General features: G+C 38.5%; 1 protein-coding gene across 2 annotated transcripts in view; it reads left to right on the forward strand.

Moving 5' to 3' along the window:
* The window catches only part of UNC5C (unc-5 netrin receptor C), a 270066-nt gene that overhangs the window by 140232 nt on the left and 104968 nt on the right, over positions 1-24866 (forward strand). The gene's annotated exons all lie outside the window — the stretch shown is intronic.

A 24866-nucleotide genomic window follows, 5' to 3' on the forward strand; every position in this document is an offset into this window, starting at 1 on the left:
CAATTGTTAGTCAGGTTTAGTTTTTGTGTTTGCATGTGAGATGATCTTTCAAAATAAGAACAAAATCATGTCTCAAAATAGCTTTATAAAGTTCAGTATATTTATAAGTACAAAATACATAGGTGCAATACATTAGGTGGAAAGATGGGCGTCTTCAAGTTACGTTCCATAAAACGTTTGTTTCCCAAATGTAAAAACATTAAAATAAATGAATATATATATGAACATTTATGACAGTCTTCCATATATGCAAAGTATTATAGTGTTTATTACATACAATAGTGGTTTTGTTAAATGAATACAAATTTGAAAAATGCAGAGGTAAAAAAAATCCAATTGTTGGTACTTAATCAAGGAAATAATGTGCAGTGTACTTACAATTATCATGTGAATTTGTTTGTGTCATCTGGGCATCAAACCACAGTACCCAAACTCGAGAGCAGTTGTTCTCTTAAATTGATTAAGCAATTAACTTTAGCTAATGTAGCCTGCAATATTTTAATTTCGGTCTAAATAAACCGTATCCTTTCCTTTGCCTCTTCCAGCTTGACGTTGAAAAGATGAAATATGTGTATGCCTCCTCTGGATTTCCCTTCCTTGAAAAGGGTCAATAGTTTCCTAATGGAAGCAGTCAATAGCAATTTCTCTTAGCAAGCTCAACAAAATTAGCATCAAACAAGTGTCTGGATCAGGCTCTATAAATTACACGACTGGCCTGCTTTGGATGTTTGTGGGGAAAACATGAAGCACCAGATGGTTGTTTATAGAAAAATACTGTTATATGAAGACAAGAAAACATTTTAAAGAACAAGATTGATGTTAAACATATTATAAATCTCACTAAGTAGATTATAATGTGAAAGAGGAATGGGAGTCTTAGAATCATAATGAATGACACCGTAATACTTTTAGCAGTGCTAGAAACAAACCGGGACATTTTTTTTAATGCACAGACATTGTAGGACGGATTCATTAAAGCACGCAAAACAAACGTAATTTTCTTTTTTTGTTTTTAAAATGCATGTAAAGCAGACATACACACATCCTTATTCAACTAGGAACGTATCTGTAGAAACGTACTTTGTTGACTACAGGTCTGGGAACGCTCTGCTCTGACAGAGAAAACACTGCAGGAGGCGGTCAATACATATGTGGAATATAAAGAAAGAACACACAGAAAAAAATAAAAGTATTCAATGATTGTCACCTGTTAATAATATGAGGCCTGATTCATTACGGATCTTAAATGAAGAGGATCCTTATTTCAGTCTCCTGGACAAAACCATGTTACAATGCAAGGGGTGCAAATTGGTATTCTGTTTTGCACATAAGTTAAATGCTGACTGTTTTTTCATGTAGCACACAAATACTTGACAGCTTATTTGTACACTGAAATTTAAAGTTGATAGTTGTGTGCTACATGAAAAAACAGGCTTATTTCCTCCAAAACTGAAGGATCAGTTTTGGGTTGAATAGATAAGTATATCACGGTCTCAAAAGTTATTTGTCTAGAGTCCAGTATTCAGGTGTCCGACGTGCAAGACACTGTCCTGCTTTTCGTGCACAGCTTTGCATGAGTTAGGAGAGTGCAGCACTCCTGACCTGGTCTTGTCCACTGCCAATATGCTGCCAACAGGAATGTTCAGGACTAAGTTTATTCTTTAAATGCATTAATATTAACCAGTATGCAATAAATTTCAGTAGCCAGCAGTGGCACCAAATAAGCAAGGTAAGCTTATTGGGTCCTGGGGCCCCAGGCAGCCGCAAACTTGCTTCTGCTCTACTTCTCCAGCCTGACCTCTTACCCACGTTGCTTCCATCTACCTTTTTCTCTCTTCCTGTCTTCCTACCTAAAATATATAAACATGGAACTGACCAGCTCAAACGTCAAACTAGTTCTGGGATGGGGGAGAAGTTGAATAAGAAAGACCGGCAGGGGTGTATGTGTCCCAAGCCGCCTTCCAGTGCTTTAGTAAGGCCAGGAGCTCATGGCTCAGAGGCTGGTGATTGACTTTCAGTGACAAGGGATAGACTGATGTGGCTGTCAGTCACTGTGACAGTGACACATGGTAAAACTAAAATCCACACTCCTGCTGAGTAAGTTATGCTTCTACTATACAAATATAACTAAAGAATATTATCTACAACCCTAAGGTAGTTACAGTAGTGCACCTGGAGATATGTGTTTTAGTGCTCACACTTTATGTAAAGGTTATTTAAAGGTTGTTTTACATCACTGTATGTGTTACAATAATATATCTGTATGTATGATGTGTTATTTCAATTTGTGCAGTGTACGGTATATTTAAGAGTTGGGAGAAGAGGGGGGGGGGGGGAAGCACAAATATTTAGGTCCAAAAAATTCTAGGCACTGGCAGTAGCTGTGGTTGATGTTCTGTATATTCTCTAATGTAAGCACATTCACACAGTAATGGAAAATAATCTAGCTTCTTCTCAGTGTTATCTAGACATTTTTTGCAGAATTTCTAATTTCTAAGTGCCTATAAATATTTATATTTATTTTGTATTTTTACAGCTTCCTTCCACCAGCAGATAACGTAAAAATAATTAACAATGAGTGTAAACATATTTGAACCTAGTTATTGCAGCTGATAAATAACCCTACGACAAGGAAATATCTTGGTCATAAACTTATCTCTATGTTGCTGTAAGATCACAGACAGCATTGCCGATTGTCAATGGCATCCCTCCCTTTAATTCCCATGTGAGTGATTTAGAACCTCTTGCCTGCTAAAATAAAAAGCTTCTGTTTTACTTAATTAAATATGTGTTCAAATGTCAAAGGAATAAAAACAGTTTTTCTCCTGAGTTTCTCAAGCTATAGAGTTTGATTGCTGAGTACACACACTTTTCTCATAATTAAAGAGCAGCTAAGTTTTTACACTTCAAGTATTTACACTGAAAATACACTATTGAATTCAGTGGTATTGCATCTTTTGTTAAAGTTGTGATTAATTTCACTTTGCATTTTAGTAGCAGAAACATTGCGATGTGAAAATCAGTGTTACCATGTTCTGTGTATTAAATCAACTGTTTTGTTAGGAGGCATTGGTGTCCCTGATAATTATCCTCATGCATTGCTAGCAGTTACCATAGAAATGTTACAGTCAGAATATGTATAGATAGGTAAATTGAATGGACAGAGAATTGCTAGTGTTACACTAAGCAAATCTAGAAGGGTTTATTCACCATTGTCCTAAATCTCATGCCGTTGTGTTTATTTAATAACGGAGCAATGTGCACATATGTGCAATGACCAATCAACTGTTTGCTTTTATTTTGTGCTACAAAAATGAAAGCTATAATTGATTGATTTGATATGGGTTATAGCACATTTGTCCATATTACATCATACCCCATCCTCACCAAAATCCCAGGTCAGACACGGGATAATGAACACGGTTTCAACCCATGTTGCAACTCTTCACACCGCTCTTTGGTCCCCGGTACAATCTCAGGTCACACTGGATCCGTGTCTGCCCTGCACTTTCAAGTTGAACCCCCTCAATGAGCTGCTTGTAAGTGAACCCAGGTCAATAACTCAGAAACGCCTTTCAGACCGCAGCGTATCCGGCTCAAATCCGGGAATAACCCGGGTCACCCCATTCACACCGACACAGGACCTTGGTCATTCCCGGGTCCATGCCTCTGTGTGAAAGGGGTATTATTGATGAATTACATCATATCAACACGCACAGGGGCATACACGTGCTCACTAAATTTCACATGGGGTCTCACTGCGCATGCACCAGCTTCCGCACATGCTCAGTTAAGCCATGAGGGGTTCAGTGTAGTAGATGAAGGGACATTGCCAGGTCTCTATACACCCCTGGGCGCTATGGTTATCATTCTGCCCCTAGTTGCTATGTTAAGAGAAAATTAAATATATTAAGGTTTCTTACAATCAGCATTATATCACTTGGAAATAATGTACAGCATGTGAAAGAGATAATAGTATCAGTTTCAAAACAACTAAGCAAAGATCTTTCTTACATGAAAAATATAATAATAATCATAGCTAGGAGGTTTCATTAGAGCTTCTCATCTAAGAAAACAGCAGAAATCTCCTGCCTAGTCCCCTGACTCTTGCTCCTGCAATCACATCCCCCTCGGTAGTTCTACAGTAAGGAGGCGTCGAGTGCTGGAAAAGCCTGTTATACAGTAATCAACTCGGTAATCAAATCAGACCAATAAATTAGTATACATGTATCATTTTAATGTCAGTGGCTCATGTTTCCATAGAAACACTGGAAATTTCAATGCAAACTTTTATTGTATTTGCACAAGTGTAAAGAAGAATAGAAAGTAGGTCTCATCATTACCACTTCTTCACTTCAAAATTAGCACGTCTTATAAGTATAGGTGAAGCTAGCTGTTGTTTTGAATAATGGAAGAAGCTGTATCAGTATGCTTCTACCTATTCTTATATGCCTGCATGGAAGAGGATTTTGGCAGCAGGCAGACCTGATGACATATACACAATGAGGAGCTGTAATCCCTGATTTACAGCAGCTATAGGAAAGAACCTGTGTCACAGGTGAATTACTTAGCTTGTTGTGTTGTCATTAAGTGCCATAACATGAATTGCTTTTCTTTTCTGTAATCAAGGACAAAGCCATGCATGCACTTAATATTGATCCCAAGGCCAACAAGCTACCTAGGCTATTGATTGGAGACAGAGCTAAAAGCTGCACGTGGTTGCAAAGCTAATATGAACTACAAGCGCTATTACTTCATGCTGGAATATTTGCCTAATAATAACGTAACAGAGACTTCGGTCCACATTTATTGTGGTTTGCACAAAAGCTATGATTTCCATGCTATTGATGTGCACAATTTCTAATTTCAATCAAAATAGCATTTTCTAAAATCACAATGTGTACATTTTGTTTCCCACTTTTCTATGTGTCTTCTATGTTCACATAACAGACAATGGGGCATATTTAACAAATAATGATAGTACACTATCGTGTACTTACCGTGAAATTCAGGTCCCTCTGTGTGTCCCACATATTTAAGAAGGGTGCATCGCAGCAGATATCGTGGATATCTGCTGCTTTGCATTCCTTTTCGTTTTTGGGACCATTCTACAGTATGGTGACTGCTCCCAGCCGCAATCTAACAAGTTCCGAAAAAAGGTTTTTTACGGTAACTTGTCATGATAATGTACGCCAGCTTCGTACATTATCATAATTGAAGGATTTCAGTGCTGTCAGCTCTGCTCCGAAGAGCAGAGCTGGACAGCGCATGAGTGGAGGGATCACATGATCCCTCCCTGTCACTCACCGCTCGCTCTGTGCAACTATAGTTGCAGAGGCAAAGCAAGATGTCTGTGTGCATGTGCAGTTCTTTGAACTGCACATGCGCAATTCCAGTGTGAAGAAAAATGAAGAGGACCAGGAGGAGATCCGGATACATTGTGTTCCGAAGAGGGGGGTAAGTATGATTTTTTTTATCACAGAAACAGCAGTTTATCGGAACTGCTGTTTCTGTGATGCGTTTTTCATAAATGTGAGAAATAGTTCAATCCTTATCGCATTGATAAACTATTTTTCACTTTATGATAAGATTGATAAATGTGTCTCAATGCATGAAATGCAGCATGATGGAGATATATGGTTAGCCATTGATCCAATGGAAACAGACAATCACACTTTTTACATTATTGTAAACTTTTTTACTGTATTTGCCATCCACAGGTAAGCAAGTATTGCTTTTTACAACACAAACAAAGTTTACTGAGGATAAACTCTTTCAAGACGATCTGTGCATGTAGCAACAAAAGAGAGCATTCACATTACATGCTATTGATTTATTCACAGTACTAAGAAATATAATATAATGATTTAATTCACTGTAAAACAACAAGCTTCCTGGGCCAAGAACAGCAGTACAATAATCTGTGGCCAGCACGTTATACGCTGCCCATTCCTGTAAATGCTTCCTCCCACTTAACTGTCCATATAACCCAAGTTTTATACTGACTTTGAAGAGCTTGATATGTTTGGCCTGCAATGCCATCAGAATTATGTGTAAAACAAATTGAGGTTGTCTGGGTCCCTGCCAGATTAGATTAAGATTTAATATCTTTCTGCAAAGAAACTGGCATTGCAATTGCAAGTGATTACTTCAAGGAAAAGAAGTCTGCTTTACAGATTTTATTTGAGTACAGTGAACACTAAATAAATAAAATTGTACATTATCATTTAGTCTGGATGATTTAATCTTTGCCCTGGTCAGACTCATCAACGTGAATTGTGGTGATCCCTAATGATTACCTGACCTTCCATGAAAAATGAAGCGGAATCCAGACGTCTCGTACATCCGGTTCCCCAATAATTGCTCATATTTGTGGCAGTTTTGAAAGGTCTTAAAAATGAATGTCCTCTTTTAGCCAACACCCAGCCAAGCAATAATAAAACTCGTAATAAAAAAAATCCTTCACCCTAACGAGCACTGGCATTTTGTATTCTCCTAGATTACATTGCAAGGCAGCTGTGGCATATTAAATATTGAGCACATTGGGCTCTGCCATGCTTCCTGCAGGGCAAGAGGCCAATAAAATTATCCATTGTGACAGTCTGGCAGAGCAGCATTTTTTTTATTGAAAAACACTGTATTGTGAAAATTGAGTTGGACGGATTGTTAAATTTCCTAACAGAGGAAGGAGGGCCTATGTCCTGTGTAGCCGTATCACTTAAAATAGTCTGCTTTGTTCCTTCATCTGATGGAATAGAATAAAGGCATCCTAGATTCTTTCTTCTGTCATTCTTTCTGACAAAATTAAGTAATAACTGTCCTCTACGGGAGAGCATGAAAATAAATATTAAAGGACAGTACACAGTGACTATGCCGTTATTCAGATGATACTAACTGGCAGCAACAAGGCATTGTGGAATTGGCTTTTCATAGCCTTCAGCTGATCATGGGTGACAGTCTAATAGTGCTTTTGTCAGGAGACGAGTGACAAGATGCCACAAATAGATCACACATATATAATTGCTTTGAAAACAAATCTGTTAGTCCCATGAAATTGGAAGCTAGAAGTGTTTCCTTGTGACGCCATCTTTCCAATTTATCTGCGAATGTATCTTCTAGACACACTGGCTGCAGGTTACTTATGTATTTTCTACCATTTGCATTGAATGAGCTACTGATTAGGGCGTGGCTAAGGCACTGTGACATTCTTGTTTTCAGCTATATCCTATAATAGAAAATACACAAAAAAGTATGACTGGTGATTGTTGATTTCAAGGAGTGGTTTTGGCACAATTTGGGGTATAGATTGGTGGCTCGGATGGATCGGTAGATGGATGGATCGGATGTGTTCCAAAATCAATTTACCTGCAAAGCTAAGAAGGATGAAGCTTAGGCTATATAGGGCCAGAGATAATGATCAAGGATAACAGAGACATGCAAATTGTCATAGAAGGGTTCCAGGTTAGTTCTTCTTCAAAGGATTCACATTTTACATATATATAAACATTCAACAAATATTGTACATATAGCAACTCTGGACAACTTTACAAATCAAACTACCTTGCAAATAGGAGCCAGTGGAAGGGTTTGTGCAGTCCCAGAAATGGCCAATTCATATTGAAAATAGTTTATCTGGTTTAAAAGGGAATTCCTGTATATGTACGCTTGCAAACAGGGACCTCACACCTCTTTCTCTTGTGTTTTACTGTGTTTGTTCCCCATTGTAAAGTGCTGCAGAGTATGCTGGAAGATTAAGAATAATAATAGTCCCCACCACCTGTATTCACCCTGCTCTTACCAATGGATGGTCACCATATTTTTACAGTTATTCACAAAAATACACTCAGACAATGAAGATGAGCAGTGGTACGTTAATGTTGTACAAGTATATTGAACTAGCGGAAATACCAAAAACAACATTTAGTATACTGAACAAGTGAAGTGGTACTGTGCATTTATCTCTTTTGTGGATGCATGAGGGAGTGCTGAGCTGCTCATTAGATGAATAAGCTGTACACTAATTAACTGGGTGAGCTCAATGCCTATCTGCAACGACCGGGCAACCAAACAGCAGAAAATACACTGATCATTCACAACATTAAAACCACTAACAAGGGAACTGAATAACATTGATTATCTTGTTACAATGACATCTGTCAAGGTGGGATATATTAAGCAGCAAGTGAACAGTCAGTCCTTGAAGCTGATGTGTTGGAAGCAGGAAAGATGGTAGTGTAAGGATCTGAGCGACTTTTACAAGGGTCAAATTTTGATAGCTAGATGACTGGGCCAGAGCATCTCCAAGACGGCAGGTTTGCGGGTGTTTCTGGTATGCAGTTGTCAGTACCTACCAAAGTGGTCCAAGGAAGGACAACTGGTGAATCTGTGACAAGGTCATTGGCACCCAAGGCTAAACGATGCACATAGGGAGCGAAGGCTAGCCTGTCTGGTTCAATCCCACAGAAGAGCTACCGTAGCACAAATTGCTGAAAAAGTTAATACTGACTATGATAGAAAGGTGTCAGAACACACAGTACATCACAGTGCCCATCCTGTCTACCTTTGAAAACACCTACAATGGGCACGTGAGTGCCAGAACTGGACCACGGAGTAATGAAAGAAGGCAGTCTGGTCGGATGAATGATTTTATTTTACATCATGTGGATGGCATGTGTGTTGTTTACATGGGGAAGAGATGGCACCAGGATGCACTATGGGAAGAAGGCAAGCCGGTGGACGCAGTGTAATGCATTTATCTGGATGTTACTTTGATATTTACCACCCACCTACACATTGTTGCAGACAGGGGAGGGCTGGCAAATATTGACCTAGGGGCAAGACTAAACTCATCAGCCTATTAGAATCATTGTAAAGGGAAAAAATTGAAGGCGGTCCAGTGACCAAGCCCAAGGTAGCCCACTATGAGACTGGCCCGGGGTCTAGATGCCCCCCTGCCTCCTGTCTGGTTGCAGACCAAGTACACCCTTTTCGTGCCAACTGTATTCCTCGATGGTAGTGGCATCTTTCAGCAGGATAATGCACACTGCCACACTGCAAACATTGTTCAGGAATGGTTTGAGGAACATGACAAATATTTCCAGGTGTTGATTTGGCCTCCAAATTCCCCAAATCTCAATCTGATGGAGCATCTGTGGGATGTGTTGGAAAAACAAGTCAGAGCCATGCAGAGCCAGATTTAGACCTCATAGGGCCCTAGGCAAGATACTGGTTTGGGGCCCCCTCCCTGAAAAAAATCCATAGCACTATAGTTTTTAGCAGAACATATATCCCTATTCAGGGGCTGGCTGGCAGACTTTAGCCCAGGAGGGCAAGCACATAGCACTGGCCCATAAGTAACGGCCCATTTTTAAAGGTTGGTCTCACCGCCGGCCCTGGGAGGGCCCTCTGGGGACTGCTGGGTCCTAGGCAATTGCCTAGGTTGGCTAGTGGTAAATCCGGCCCTGGAGCCATGCAGAATCAAAATAAAGCTGCCCAGTATGCATATGCTACATGTAAACGCTGCCAGTATTCACCCTGCATGCATGCAAAAAAATAAAATAAATTGTATTTGCACCCCTTACGTTGCACCATGGTTTGTCCAGGTGCAAATATGCAGCCCTGAGCTGGATTAGCTCCTAACTCTATATGAGGCCCATGGTGTGTATTATTCAAGCCTGAAGACCCATATAAAAATACTATTGTTAAAAAGATATGGTTTAAATCATTTTCTCCTGAACACCCTGTTTGTTAATAAAATAAAATAATGAATTGCTGGATGGGCAGATCAGCTGTTTTGCTGTAAGTACTGACATTTGTGTAGACTATCTACCTCCTTGATCTCATATTAAAAGCCAAGTTACAGCTCCATATTCATTATTTCCATAATTAACTATTCTATTCCATAAGTCATGTTCAACAGAGCAGTTGCGGGAACTTCATCTGCTCCATTAGTAAAGCACAGTGTAACTGAATACAGCAGTTCAAGCCAAATAGTCAAGTCCACAAGATAATGGAGCGCTGGAATAGACTTTAGATTCTAAACGCTAACAACCAGACTTCATTTACATCCTGTGTCTGTTTAGATATTTGTCTAACGCCTGTGTGACCTTTACTTATTATTATTGTAAGCTGTTTATTGTAAGTAAATAGTTCCATAACATTTAAGGTTATTCCGAGATTTTTGTGGAAGAAATAGAAAACTCATTATACAAAGCCTAGTTGTGGCTTGCTATTTTTGTGTACAATAAAATGTTCTATCTTACAAAAAGTACAAACAACTTACAAAAGTACAAACAAAAGTATTTATGTTAAGTGGAAATAGAATTAATTTATATCATTTTGTAGATATTCAGATATAAAGATATTATTCAAGTGTAACCCCTCATTCATGGTATTATTATTATTTATTTATAAGGCGCCACAAGGTTTCCGCAGCACCGAACACAGTACAAACAATGGACAGTACAGGGAATAACAGTACAGAACAATAAACGAGTAATACCAAGACTTCAGAGGCTTCAGGCAAAGAAAACATATTGAAGTTGGAGCAGAAGAGAAGGTAGAGAGACAGGAGGGAGAATGGTCCTGCTCATAAGAGCTTACATCCTAAAGGGAGGGCAAACAGACGGCCGGCACAAAGGGAGTCAGAGGAGGGGAGCAAACGCACACCTCTTCAGAGGAGGAGCCAAGAGATGAGAGCGAGCATGGAGAGAGGGTTAAGTGGAAGGTTGGTAGGCTTTAAGGAAGAGATGAGTTTTGAGTGCCCGTTTAAGGAGCACATGTTAGGGGACAAATGCATGGAACATGGGAGGTCATTCCAGTGCAGGGGGGCAGCTCGGGAGAAGTCTTGAATTCTGGAGTGGGATGAGGTGATCAGAGTGGACGAGAGGCGACGGTCATTGGTCGAATGCAGGGGCCAAATGGTAGGCATTTCATTGAATATAAAAGTAGATTTTGATAATAATAGAAAGTTATCTTTTAACTCTGAGGAATTGAATGTAAAACGAACAAGATAATAAACTAGGAAAGCTATTTCTGCTGATTTAAGTTTTCTGTAGATTAATCTGCTGATAAAGCTTTTCTAGCAGCATATACATATACAGGACAGTTAAACTGTATGATAAATCACCCCTCAGCCCCTCACCGGCATTCTAAGCACTACATATTGGCTACTATGTTTTTCTTTTTTTATTATTATTTTGATAGTTTGCTGCCAGTGTTGCTAACGTTTAAAATGGGAAACAGTTCAGTACTCTTCTTTTGGATAACTTCCAGTCAGTGGGGGCAAGCTGTAAGAGGATCACAAGAACCATTGAGACAACCCAACACTGTCTTGGTCAATATAGAACCGTTCATGGATTTGTGCAGTAATGACATCTTCTGTAGACTAGAGTCGTGCAGGATAATAGGCAGAACTTGGGCTCTGGGGATTATTACTCAGCATTGCAGAACAGAAGCTAAACACAGTGGAACATAAAGATCAAGTGAAGCTAGTATTTCACATTAAAATATCAAATATAATATGCCAGTCATAATTACAAATGCTTTGTATTACTGAGCTGAATAACATACATGAAATAGCTATACTTAAATAAATACAACCACCATTCTTTCTTTCACTCCTATGCAGCAGCTTGCCATACTCATACTTACCTAGTTTTGCGAAGTTCTTTCCGGGAGAGGGGCGTGACTAGAGGGTGGGAGGAGCGGGGCGCAGCCAATTGCATTATTTTGGCCCCGCCCTGCCATGGAAATGCCGTTTTGTTCCGGGGGCGGGGCCAAAATGACGCGGTTCACCGCAAATCACTTCATTTTGGGAAGACAGTAGCGGGATGCGGGAGACTTGCCAGCTCTCCCGGGAGTCCGTGAGGCCGACCCGAATTTCGGGAGTCTCCCGGACATTCCGGGAGAGTTGGCAAGTATGGCCATACTAAGAAGGAGGTTCTTCTCTAAGTAAACAGAGAGTGACTGTAAGCTTTGCAGACTCGCCTTGCACTTTTCACGGTTATTAGGTTATTTACAAAATAGCCAGTCCGCAGAGTAGAAGTATCTCTAGAGTCACTGTGTGCCTTGGCTTGTGCTAGATTTTCACAAGGGCACACATTTTTAAGATGGCTCTATTTGTGGAAAAGCAGCAGTTTGCACAGACATAGGGGAGGTTGGGCAGAGTGAATATATTCTTAGTGAAATGTGAAGTAGATGCACTTGTAAAGCAAAGCAAAAATTAGAATTTAACTTGCAGAATGTGATTATTGTAATGGATATAACAAATGGAGAGGGTTATGCCGCATCAGACTTTAATTTTGCATCAGTACAGAGCTGGCAGGAATTGGATATCGTTCTTTACTTTTCATTGCACCTGCATGATACACTTTGGCAGATATACACATGTAATACAATGCTTTGCACACGCATAAGTGCCACCTGTGATGTAGACTGTCCCCAAGTCGCTATACTCCTACAACATGTCCATACATGATTAGTATAAGCTATATATCAGGCTAAATTTACTATTAACTTTAATTTAAACTTTAACTTTAAAATTAACCTTTTTTGGTTATAAGTGGCAGTTCCTAAGAGGTAGGAGGTCTCATGTGAAGTTATCCTTATGCACATTGCAAAAAGATTTTTCAGCCTCTCTGCACATCAGGGTCAAAGTCAGATAAATTTGCAGCTTATTGGACATCAAAGAGATATGTACATTATCACCATGTGAACGCTAAGAGTGTCAGCACCTTGTTGAAGTAAATGTCAATACAATCACATACTTGCTTATCCTCAGGTGTCCCACTCAAGAAAGTCTCAATGCCTTCCGCCTTTGGGGATACATCAAGCTTAAAAACTTACTACATTTCTTTCATGTTTTCTTTTTACTTTGGAGAACAACTATTCTCTTATATTTGAAAAAAAAATTGGGGGTTTATAACGCTCCCTGTAATAATTTTGCACCCCAAAAATGTTTGCACCCCTTACCCAAAAAGCCTTGCACCTTAGGCTGCAGCCTAGTCAGCCTATTGGATAATCAGGCCCTGGTTTTGACATCAGATTGCCTACCTTTGTTAAGATGAGTGGTGGTCTATATTTAGAATCTATACTGAATATCATTAACACATTACCTAAGCTCTGTGTGTTTAAATGATATACTTATATCATATTTTCCCCGTGATTATCAGTTCTGTAAAACTACACTCCTCATTTCTATAAGTGAGTCTTCCTTTTGGCTGACTTTGTTCCTGGTTAGACACTATGGTCTAGATTTACTAAACTGTGGGTTTGACAAAATGGGGATGTTGCCTACAGCAACCTACAGATTCTAGCTGTCATTTTGTAGAATGTGCTAAATAAAAGATAACTAGAATCTGATTGGTTGCTATAGGCAACATCTCCACTTTTTCAAACCAGCAGTTTAGTAAATATACCCCTATGTGACTGTTTTTATTCTGTTTAGTTATGCAACTTTAAAACTAGCCAAACATATGACACTATTTTGATTAAATTTGTATGTGTGGACTCCAAAATAATAGTTTTCAATTATCAGAAAACAATTAAATCGGAGTTTACTAGACAAGGCTGGAAATTCTGTGGGCCGGCAACCACAACACCCTATATACGCAGACATCAACCAATAGGTAATTTGGGTCCCTTGGTGATTCATCCATGAGTCCTACCATTGGAAATCTATTGACTAATCTTGCCTACAATGTATGTGCAAAATTTACAACATATCCAGTCATTTAGGGTTTGGGCTACACTAATAGATAACCACATTTGTGGCTTTAATGACGTCCTGTAGGTCACCAGTCCTTATTCAATAAGAAAAAGAAATGACCAGGATATAGATCAGTAGGAAATAATATGCTGCAAATAAAATAAAAAGAAATGTAAAGTTGGGAGATATGGTGAGATTCGACCCGAACCAGTATATATGATCTTAAATTGGAAAGTGATTGTTTTTTTTCCTGCTTAAATTGAATTTTTTCTCATTGAATTGAGTTTGCATTGCAGTACAACTGCACAACACAAAGGTCATGGTTTCTGATCTTTTTCCTGTGGCAAGAGTGTGTTTATCATTTATAGAGTTGCTGACTTTTTATCCAAGGAATTTTTACAATGTCTGTGTTTGTATGTGCTGTGTCCTTCTTCAGTGACCTCCAGTGTCTGCTTTGCATGAACAGTCCTTGTAGTACTTTCAGTGAAATCTTGACTCTGTCACAGTTTTAGCAGAATGCCCTTTTTGTTCCCAACCTTAAGTATTTTCATCATGGAAATCACAGGACTCCTGTGGTTCTCTGTATTGTCTTACTGAAAAGTCCTCGGTAGTTGTACAAACAGGAGTTTGCAAGATAAAGCTTTAGCTGAGCATTTCCCATTCTAAGCTAAGGTTCAAATTTCCGTTAGCTGGCTGCAGAGTTTAGTAGTGCGATGGTTATCGTTTTATGAAGGTTGTTTTGTTTTCAAGCCAAGCTTGGCTCCAAAATGTAGCTAATAGACTTCTGTCACAATTCAAAGTTATTCATGGCTAAATTGCTCATAACAACAGTTGTTTTGACTCACAGGGCCTAAATCATTATAGAGAGCAAAGCAAAGCAAAGAAAGAAGCAACTTTGCACATGGGCAAAACCATGTTGCATTGGAGGGGGGAGGTAAATTTAAAATGTGGGGACAGATTTATAGTTAGGATAAGGCATGTCCAAGAACAACTTTACATTTTAAATAAAGCTATCAAGTATTTATGTGCTACCTGAAAAAACTGCCAGTATTTTCTTTATGTGCATATTATTCATTCGCTCCCTTGCATTGCAACATGGATTGTCCAGAAGAAAATGTACTCATTTTTTTGCCTTACTTTCCTTGATGACTCGGGCCCCCTGGAACCTGAAGAAGCTTCAAAATGATGGATTTGTTAACTAGTTCATAGCAATGTCTAGAATGTAGTTAGCTAAGCGCCTTGGAAGAATCATATTCAAGCTTCATTAAAGTTTATTTTAACATTGATTTTTTATTTTTTTTTACAACAGTATATGCATATAAAATAAAGACAATACATTTACCCGATCATCTCGCTGTCTTCACTTATTCCCTTTGTTCACTTTAGAGCAGTGTTTCTCAACTCCAGTCCTCAGGACCCACTAACAGTGCAGGATCTCCAGGTGACCAGTGAAATAATTATACCACCTGCTACACTGTGTCAGTCAGTAATGAATACACCTGTGCTCCAGCAAGGAGATATGGAAAACATGTACTGCTAGGGGGTCCTGAGGACTGGAGTTGAGAAACACTGCTTTAGAGCATAAATTAGGAAGCCATGTCTCGAGTCATTACTATTGCAATATATAGAACGGCAATGGTAACACCTTGATTTAGAAATCTTTGCAATATTATCAAGCCTCAAAAAAATTGTTGTGGAGTAAATTATATTTATACATACGCTCTCTACGTGGCACTGTTTAACGGTAAATGTTTTTACCACACAGATGCCACCATGTGTACATTTTGTACATGTGTGCAAAAGTAGATGCATCATTTCACAAAACAGTATTTTATCTCTGCTTTTGCACATGACCGACAATGTTCTGTAATCAAATGTTCCAAAGAGATCAAGTTACATATTTCTTTGATTGGTGTAGAACAGTGGTCAGGGACCAGGGGTAGATTACCCCAAATGGGGTACAAATTAAATTCCTGGGGGTAAAGCTGCCGATTCACGTGCTGTCAGTTGGATTATAGACCCCTTTAAATGTGAAATTGCTGTTGTACGAGAAGAGCCTTAAGGGTTGGCAGAGGCACTTCTTGAGCTTCGATGCAATAATGAAGCACGTATTGCATTCGAAAACAAAGCAGATCTGTCATATTTTTGGATGTCAACAGTTGCAAAGGCATTCAAAATTGCACATGAGGAGGCAGTCAAAAAGTTGCTGCCTTTTGCAACAACCTACCTTTGCAAACAAGGATTTTCCACTCTAACGAACATAAAAACAAAGCAAAGAAATCGATTGGACGCTGAAGACTGTATCTAAATTGCTCTGACATCAAAATGCCCCAATATTGATGCTCTCGTATGAAAAATGAAGCAACATCATTTCTCCAAAACCTGAAGTTTTGAAATTGAAGCTGTCAGAGAAATTTTGAATAGATTCAATAAAATTTTGAATTCCAATAATTAATAATATATGATTTCCTTCCTTTCAAATCAAGGGGGTAACTTCGGCGTATCTAAATATATTTGAAAGTAAAAGGTAAAAAAGTTCCCTGACCCCTGGTGTAGAATCACTTCCTTGTGTGCGCTGGTTCACTGTAATACTACAAGAGCATTGAGGTCTCACATTGTGCTACCTCTTGCTGTGTTCACTCATAACTGAGCTCAAGCCACTTAGGCTATAGACACTTTCAGTAATTTTGTAATGATGGGGTCTATTTAACAAACTGAATTAGCCCAAAGATCCGGAAAAAACAGCTGTTTTCTCCGTATTTTTGGGCTAACGAAATTTGTTAAATAGATTGACTATCACAGGTCTTCAATCAATTTATGAAGGCGTTAACTAGCACAGGATAAATCAAAGATTTCGCCTGCATTAACCTACTTTTCATTTGTTACTGCAGTACCTTTTGCAGACTGCGACGCTAGGGATTTATCAATCAGCAAAAAGCATTGCATTTGGCTACATACTAGCGCCATCTCACAGTGCTATTAGCCTACCATCTATGGGGTCCCGTGAAGCTGGAAAAGCTTCATTTCATAATAATAAACAGACCCCTATATCTTTTACCAACTGTTTGCTGCATAGTGAAAAGTAACTTTTCTACAAAACTGTCTCTACACAAAATAGCTATTAATTATATATGACTCTGATGGTTGTGTTTCACCATACACTAAAATGATACAAGTTTGATGATATTATGCCTTCAGCAAAGAGACTATTCAGTGAAGCTACACTGGAAATATTTGTTCGGTATATTTTGTTAGCATTTCTGTAGCGGGAATGGCGTCTTGTGGTGAAAACATGTTTATGCAGTTTGCTTGTACTGTGTTATACAGTATATAATAAAAATTCCCTGTGGGCACTCCTTCTGCAAGTTTAATAACCCTGGTGTATTTGTGTATAATGTATAATTATTGTATCCAAAAGTAACTTTTCAAATGGTTTTAGAAGGAAGACATGTGGTCACTGGTGCAGAGGTTACTACATGTGCATATTAAGCACTTTGTGACAGCTCAGGGACTTATGAAAGAGAAGCAGGAGGACATTTCATGGTTTTCACTGTATTGTACTGTGCATGTTTTTATTACAGAAAAAATTGCCATATTATATATTATAACACATAACTTTAGGACAAAAACATTGAACTTACTCTTCATTATATTTATGTATAATAAAAGTGTAACAAATAAAAATGCAACACCCTAAAAGTTCAATTTTGCATTTTGTAAATATAACCGCAATGATATGTCTATTTTCTAGATACACTCCATAGCAAATTTTCTAGATACTTTTTATGCAAATACCCCATCTCAAGGAGGGCCAGTATTTGCTATCCTATGCCTTCCCCTAGCCCCGACCACCGTGTCATCTGACCAGCAGTTTGCACTGAGTAACTTGGCAATAGGCACCAGGCATAAACTGATGGCTGCATGTGATTTACCCCCTTGAAGATGGCGAGCCAGCATAAATGTTAAAGATGGAACATGTTTATTTTACACAAATGGCAAGATAGAACAGTTGCCACTTGGTGCATTACCCGTGCCATTGCACTTAAACATAGTTGCCTTCTCTCCCAGAATGTCCGGGGGACTCCCAAATTTGATAGCTCTCCTGGACTCCCGGGAGAGCAGGAGAGCCTCCCGAATCCTGCCTCCTTTGTTGGTGAAAAGGTGGGGCTAATCGTATCATCCTCGCTCCACCCCCTGCTATATATAATAGGCTGAAATTGGTATTGTATAGCGGGGCGGGGCCTAATGCTGCAATTAGCATGGCTGTGCCCCCAAGACATGACCAAATTTGGAGATCTCCAAAGTTGGCAAGCATGCACTTAACTATGCAACGTTCCCCATGTTACACAAAGAGCCATTGCCATTAACAATACAAATAAAGTGTGGTACATAGTGAGATGAAGCACAAGTTCAGGAATTGACCCAATCACACCATATGTCCCAAAGAAAAATATTAAATAGCCCATAATTTGTGATTCTATAGAATGTGAACACTGTAGATATTCATTTGCTCACACACTACAAAGATTTCTTTGATTCCAAATAGAGTTACTTTATTTAGTAACTTGGCTTATGTGACATAAAAGTCATGTCAATATTTATCTGTTCATATATTATAGGATGGACTTTCATCCTGTGACTGTATCACTGTGTTTGTACTGTATGAAGAATGGTTTATTAGAACGTATCAGATATTGAACAGTGTCCATATTCACCATGTTACATGTCCTTCTTTAATTAGGTATTTAGAGTGTGAACTGGGTGAGGATTGTGCCACAGTTTCAGGGCTAATGTGCGATCGAGAGGAAAAGTCTATTATTATTTTGAAAAGAAAACAATACTTCTTGGAAAATTGATAGTTCTCTGATCTAGTGTCATGTTTTATGACTGTTAATGGACACTGGTATATGGATGTTTTAAATAAATCCTTTTATTGCAACAGTTTGAGGTGGCATATATGACTTGGGTCACTGCCAGATAGAGGAATAAAGCTCAATGGTAACATTTAGCCTTGTTTCCCTTGTAGGCGTAGTAGAATAATATTGGTATCTTTGCTAACCTGCCAAGGACAACACGATAGGGAGACCTTGAACCCATTTGAGACTGAATTACAGCAGCATCTTTATAGTTTGCCAATTTTGTATTTCTGTTTTCCTGTTTTTATCCAGAACATGAAACATTATTTGAAGCATGGAAGTAAGACTTTCCCTGGCTGATTTGTTAAAAACCCAAATCTATTTCTTCTCCCCTCTGTCACATCCAGTAAAAGACACAGCTTATAACTGAAGTGTAAAACAGTAAAGCAAAGCTTGGCCATTCATCGTTTGTGCTTCGTTTTAACTTTCCTATTAAATAGTTAATTTTCAGTTCTTAAAATAAGTGGATCAGTGGCAAACTGTATGCAGATGAAGATCTCCTAGTTGTCTATTTCTCTTTGAATTGTGATATCGGAGAGATTAAATGAGTAAAAAAATGTTTATTTACTTAGAGCTCTTTCACATGTGCATTAACGTGTATGTAGAAAATGTAATAATGTTATATATAAAAGACACTCATTAGTTATAATGAGCAATTATCCCCATGTTATATGTAACTAATGTGAATCTGACAATGCAAAGCAATTAAGGATTCTTGTAATATCTTGTCACATGGAGATTCCAAATAAAACTATGTGCATATTTCTTACATATGCACATTAATCGTATTGCAAGTACTACAGCAGAGGCACGTACAGGAGATTTCATTAGTGTGTGCACCCAGGGAACCAGAGCAAGGGGTTATCTGCACTGCAGCTTGCCACCAGAGGGGTGTGTGTCTAGCATCGCCTAGGAGGGAGGGTGTCTAGAGGTGCCCCCAGTAATATCCCCATTTCATATTATGCCGAATACAAGTTCCCCTCAGTTGATATTATGCATACTTGCCAACTCTCCTGGAATGTCTGGGAGACTCCCGAAATTCGGGTCAGTCTCACGGACTCCCGAAGGGGGACAGGCAAATCTCCTGCATCCCGCTACTGCTGTCCCAAAATGGCACGATTCGCAGTGATTCGGGGTGATTCGGGGTGAACCACATCATTATGGCCCCGCCCCCTGCGACAAAACGGCATTTCAGTTGCGGGGCGAGGCCAAAATTACACGTTTGGAAATGCCCCACCCCCTCCTGCCCTCCAGTCACGCCCCTCTCCCGGAAAGAACTTGCCCAAAGTAGGCAAGTATGATATTATGCCACACAGTACAGCCACCAATGTTTACACACACGCACACACTAATAAAACATATGTAAGCAGCTCTGTTTTCCTATGTGCAACTCACCTCTAGAGTTACCACACGGACTCCAGACGTCCTCACTTCTGCAGAGGAACATGGGAGGAGCGGCTGCAGCTGAGCATGCACAGCAACTCTGTTTCATCCCTCTTCCTTCATTTGAGAGAAGCAGCTGCAGTGTGAGAATTCGGCTGTGCATTATTGGCACACCCTGTGCGCGCGCTTATGTATAATTTATAACCCTGGAATTAGGCTTATTATGCATGTTTGCTGTCCATGTGCAAGGGCTTACACTTCCTCAGTATTATGGCAGCATCCAGTGAGCATTTTGTTCAACACCCTAAAGATCACACCATTCTAAAACATAATTCGGGACATTTATGAAAACTGGCAAAAACATTTTTGTTTTCATTTATTCCATAGCAAGCAATAAATTCTGACCTATTTTTCTAGTACAGATAAAGAAATGAAAGCAAAGGTCTGATTGATTATTATGGTATACGGAACCTCTTTTACATAGTTACTACTACATATTTAATTATTTTCTTTACCATTTTAGCTATCTGTAGTTCCCTCAGTTGTACAGATCTTCAAAATAAGCATGACATCTTTCCTTCTTTTCCTTTGTATTTGACAAAGGTTATTTCACAACCATTATAGATATTGATGACTGTTAAAAGCAAAATTCCCTGGAGTATAATGCTTTCCACATAGCTAATCTAGCCTCAGACCTCGCTCACCACAGACTCGGCAGTTAATAAGCAGAAAGATAAAAGGTGAACCATCCTTATAACACCACCAGCACCTGCTCATACTAATTTCACAAGGTAATGCTCAGGCATTTTTGTAACACTTAATGTAAATCAAAGTATACGTGTAGCTCACAGCTAACTAACCTGCAGGCTGCAATGCATCTTAATCTTCCCAAGAGAAAAGCAAGCAGATGCATATACAATTAGGTTTGCAACCATTCATTTTAACTTGAAGTTACAGCATCACTCAATAAATTCCATATTGAAAGTGTAATGGATACTATATTTTACTATCCAAAACTGGCAGTTATTTACTTGTGTTATTTGAAAGAGAAATACACTTAGTCATGAAAATTATACCTTTTGTGTTGCAGGAAACTAGTGATAAATTATTATATAGAAAGGTTATAGAATAAATTGTATGTATGAAAGGGATTTACACTTTTTATGGATGTAGCCTTTAATTGCATGCCTCTTTATAATGTCAAATTATGTTGTACAATGAAGGCTGTATAGTAATTTGACACATAGGCAATTTAATCATAGTAGGATCAAATTAAACCTGTCAAAAGTCACTGGAGTCTTGATTTTGGGACCTGAAAAGGGGTGTGGCTAATATGGTTGAGATATGTATTCAGCAAAATGAGAACATGATAGGGTGAATCTGGGGCTCGTTTCGATGAATCATGCAAATGTTGGAAGATATGGTATAATCCAGTAACACTTGAACCAGACTATCCAACCCAACTGCCTGGCTAATATCACAAATGCATACGTTATGACCGTCCCGGTTTAGGCATGACAGTCCCAATTCTGGGGGACTGTGCCCCAGAGATTGTTTGTCCCGGGTTAGAGGTGATGAGGAGTGCCAGCAGCAATGGAGAGGTGTCTCCAGGAGCTGTGTTGGGGGCAGCTAGCACTTCAGAAGTAATAGACATGCCCCAAGATGTGACTACGGACCTGATTCATTAAGGATCTTAACTTGAGAAACTTCTTATTTCAGTCTCCTGGACAAAACCATGCAATGAAAGAGCTGCAAATTAGTATTCTGGTTTGCACATAAGTTAAATACTGACTGTTTTTTTCATGTAGCACACAAATACTTGATAGCTTATTTGTACACTGAAATTTAAAGTTGATACTTGTGTGCTACATGAAAAAACAGTCAGTATTTAACTTATGTGCAAAACAGAAAACTCATTTGCACCCCTTGCATTGTAACATAGTTTTGTCCAGGAGACTGAAATAAGAAGTTTCTCAAGTTAAGATCCTTAATGAATCAGGCCCTACGCCCTCAATAGAAGGGTCACGCCCCCTTCTTACAAAACATATATTTTGGGAAGTATGAAAATGTAGTGGAATCAAGTCTAAGTCGATTTATTAGTTGTTTGGCTCCATTGTGCCATTTCCCCTCCCCAATTGCAGTACTCCATGGCTACATTTGTACAAAATAAAAAAAAATGAAAAACATGAAGCATTATTAAAATAATGGTACCTCTTCTGCATTGTTAACAAAACAATAGTGAAAGAAGAATGACAGTGCGGCACTGTAAGCATTACTTTGGTAAAATAACTTTCATTGAAAGAGATGAGAAATAAAGCAGTGTGTGTGTCACACAAATAACTTGTTTGCAGATGGATAGTTCCATTATTATGATAATAATGTCTGTAGATATTTAGGAGACAAAAGATCTGTCATTTTAGTTGTGTTGTTGTTTTAAATACATCTAAATCTCTTCGTTCTTAAACACCACTTTTGTCTGCGTACATTGGTTCTCACATACTCCAAACCTCGCCATTTAATTGGAAGCATCTAATCCATATTAACACTGGATAAAATTGATGTTGAGCTATTATTCTTATTGTACTTTATTTCATCATCATCATTTATTTATATAGCGTCACTAATTCCACAGCGCTGTACAGAGAACTCATCAGTCCCTGCCCCATTGGAGCTTACAGTCTAAATTCCCTAATATAGACACACACTCACACACAGACACACAGAGTGGGAGACAAACAGACAGAGAGGGAGAGACTAGGGTCAATATTGATAGCAGCCAATTAACCTACCAGAATGTTTTTGGCGTGTGGGAGGAAACCGGAGCACCCGGAGGAAACCCACGCAAACACAGGGAGAACATACAAACTCCACACAGATAAGGCCATGGTTGGGAATTGAACTCATGACCCCAGCGCTGTGAGGCAGAAGTGCTAACCACTAGGCCACTGTGCTACCCTAGAACAAAATGCTAGTTTTGACTGTGCATGTATTTCTCCATTTACTTGGAGACAGAGAATCCGTATTAACATCCGATACATTAGATATTAATTTACTATTATTATTATTATTATTATTATTATTATTATTATTATTAATAACAAGAACTATATATTACACTATGCAAATTGACTGATGATGAATATGGATGAAAGAAGCAGTGGGAATGTCAGTTTTAACTAGGCATGTATGTCGTCATTTAATTGGAGACAGAGAATCCGTATTATAATCCAATACAATGAATATTGATTTACTATTATTTTTATTATTATTATTATTATTATTATTATTAATAATAATAATAATTACAATAGTTATATGTTATATTATACATATTGACAGATGGTGAATATGGATAAAAGAAGCAGGGGGAGTGTTTGATTGCCTGGAATTGAGACTTAAACACAAAAGAGCTGTTTTCGTGTTCATTTGCTTATTTTTGCTACAGATTAGGGTTCGGAATCATTACTCTGCACACTGGGGATTCAGAACATGGTGCCCTGTAAGCAAAACAGTGACTCAAAAGGTCTCCAGAAATGGCATTTCTCAGGCACAACACACACACACACACACACACATTTATATTTTTGCAATATATATATATATATATATATATATATATATATATATATATATATATTCACAGAAAAGTCTTGCAAACATCACAGAAGTAATCCTATATTCAGTATGATAATGATGCATCCAGCTAGGCTGCAGTGTAAAAACCAAAGTAAATAAAATGATGATATATCTATTGCATCAGTGGAGTGTGTTACCTGCTAAGTGGCAAATGCAGCCAGGTCACAAAAGAAAATCTATAAATGTAATTATTAGTAATATATTCTCACTCTCCCCAGAGAAACATCACATTAATTGTAATGATTTACAAAACCTTTTACCTTTCAAGTGTGTTTGATTGGAACAATTTTTTCACTAACTGTTTTGCAGGAAGCTGGTTGTGCATGACATGGTTGCACAGAGAACACAATGAGAAGCGTTAGGGTACCCACACCAGCTATGTCAATAATCAGAAGATCCTTTCACACACAATATTTTTAGTGACCGATTTGTACATATTCAGCCTAATTAAATTCTGATACTTGATATATTAAAGCAGTAAACCCATGAATAAATGAAGGGTGTTTTTTTTTTAACAGAAATCGTTGTGCGGGCTATAAAAAGAATGTTGGTATTTATAATTTTCCTTGGTTTTCTTTCTTCAAGTTGCTATTAATGAATTCTAATTCTGCACAGTATTATGGACTACCATGGCAACCACAGTCACATGGCACATGATTGTTGAGAAAAGGGATAATTTATTTATGAATGTTCAGTTTGCCCACACATACTGCAATGCCATCAGTATTGGACTATGAGAAATTTTCAATTTGGATAATATTATTTTTGAACATTTTTTTAGATTAAGATCTGTTGTGTGCACACATTATAGATTCCTTCAAACTGTTACTGTAACATATTTAGGTGGGACAGTTCCGATTCTAGGAGGCTGTCCTTTCATCCTGACAATTAGGACTTTTGTCCCGTTTGCTGACACTGTTGGGCAATGAGCTGGTGCAGCACGTCCCTTATGCTATTTTTTAAAGGGAATGGGGCGGGGTCATGGATGGCCTAGCACTTCAGAAGAGAACATGACATGCCCCATGGTAACACTGTCACTCCTCATCATGACGAGTCCACGCCCCTTACTGTGTTTGTCCTGATTCTAAATTTCCAAATGTTGAAAAGTCTGCATTATGAGAAATAAATTGCTGTGTGTATAGGTAAATTAAGTTAGAGCAGCATCTTTACTAAAACTGTATTTTTAGCACTGCTGTTTGCCACATGATTTTATAATTGTAAGC

This window comes from Mixophyes fleayi, chromosome 1, assembly GCF_038048845.1.
Source record: "Mixophyes fleayi isolate aMixFle1 chromosome 1, aMixFle1.hap1, whole genome shotgun sequence".
In the NCBI taxonomy this organism is placed as follows: domain Eukaryota; kingdom Metazoa; phylum Chordata; class Amphibia; order Anura; family Limnodynastidae; genus Mixophyes; species Mixophyes fleayi.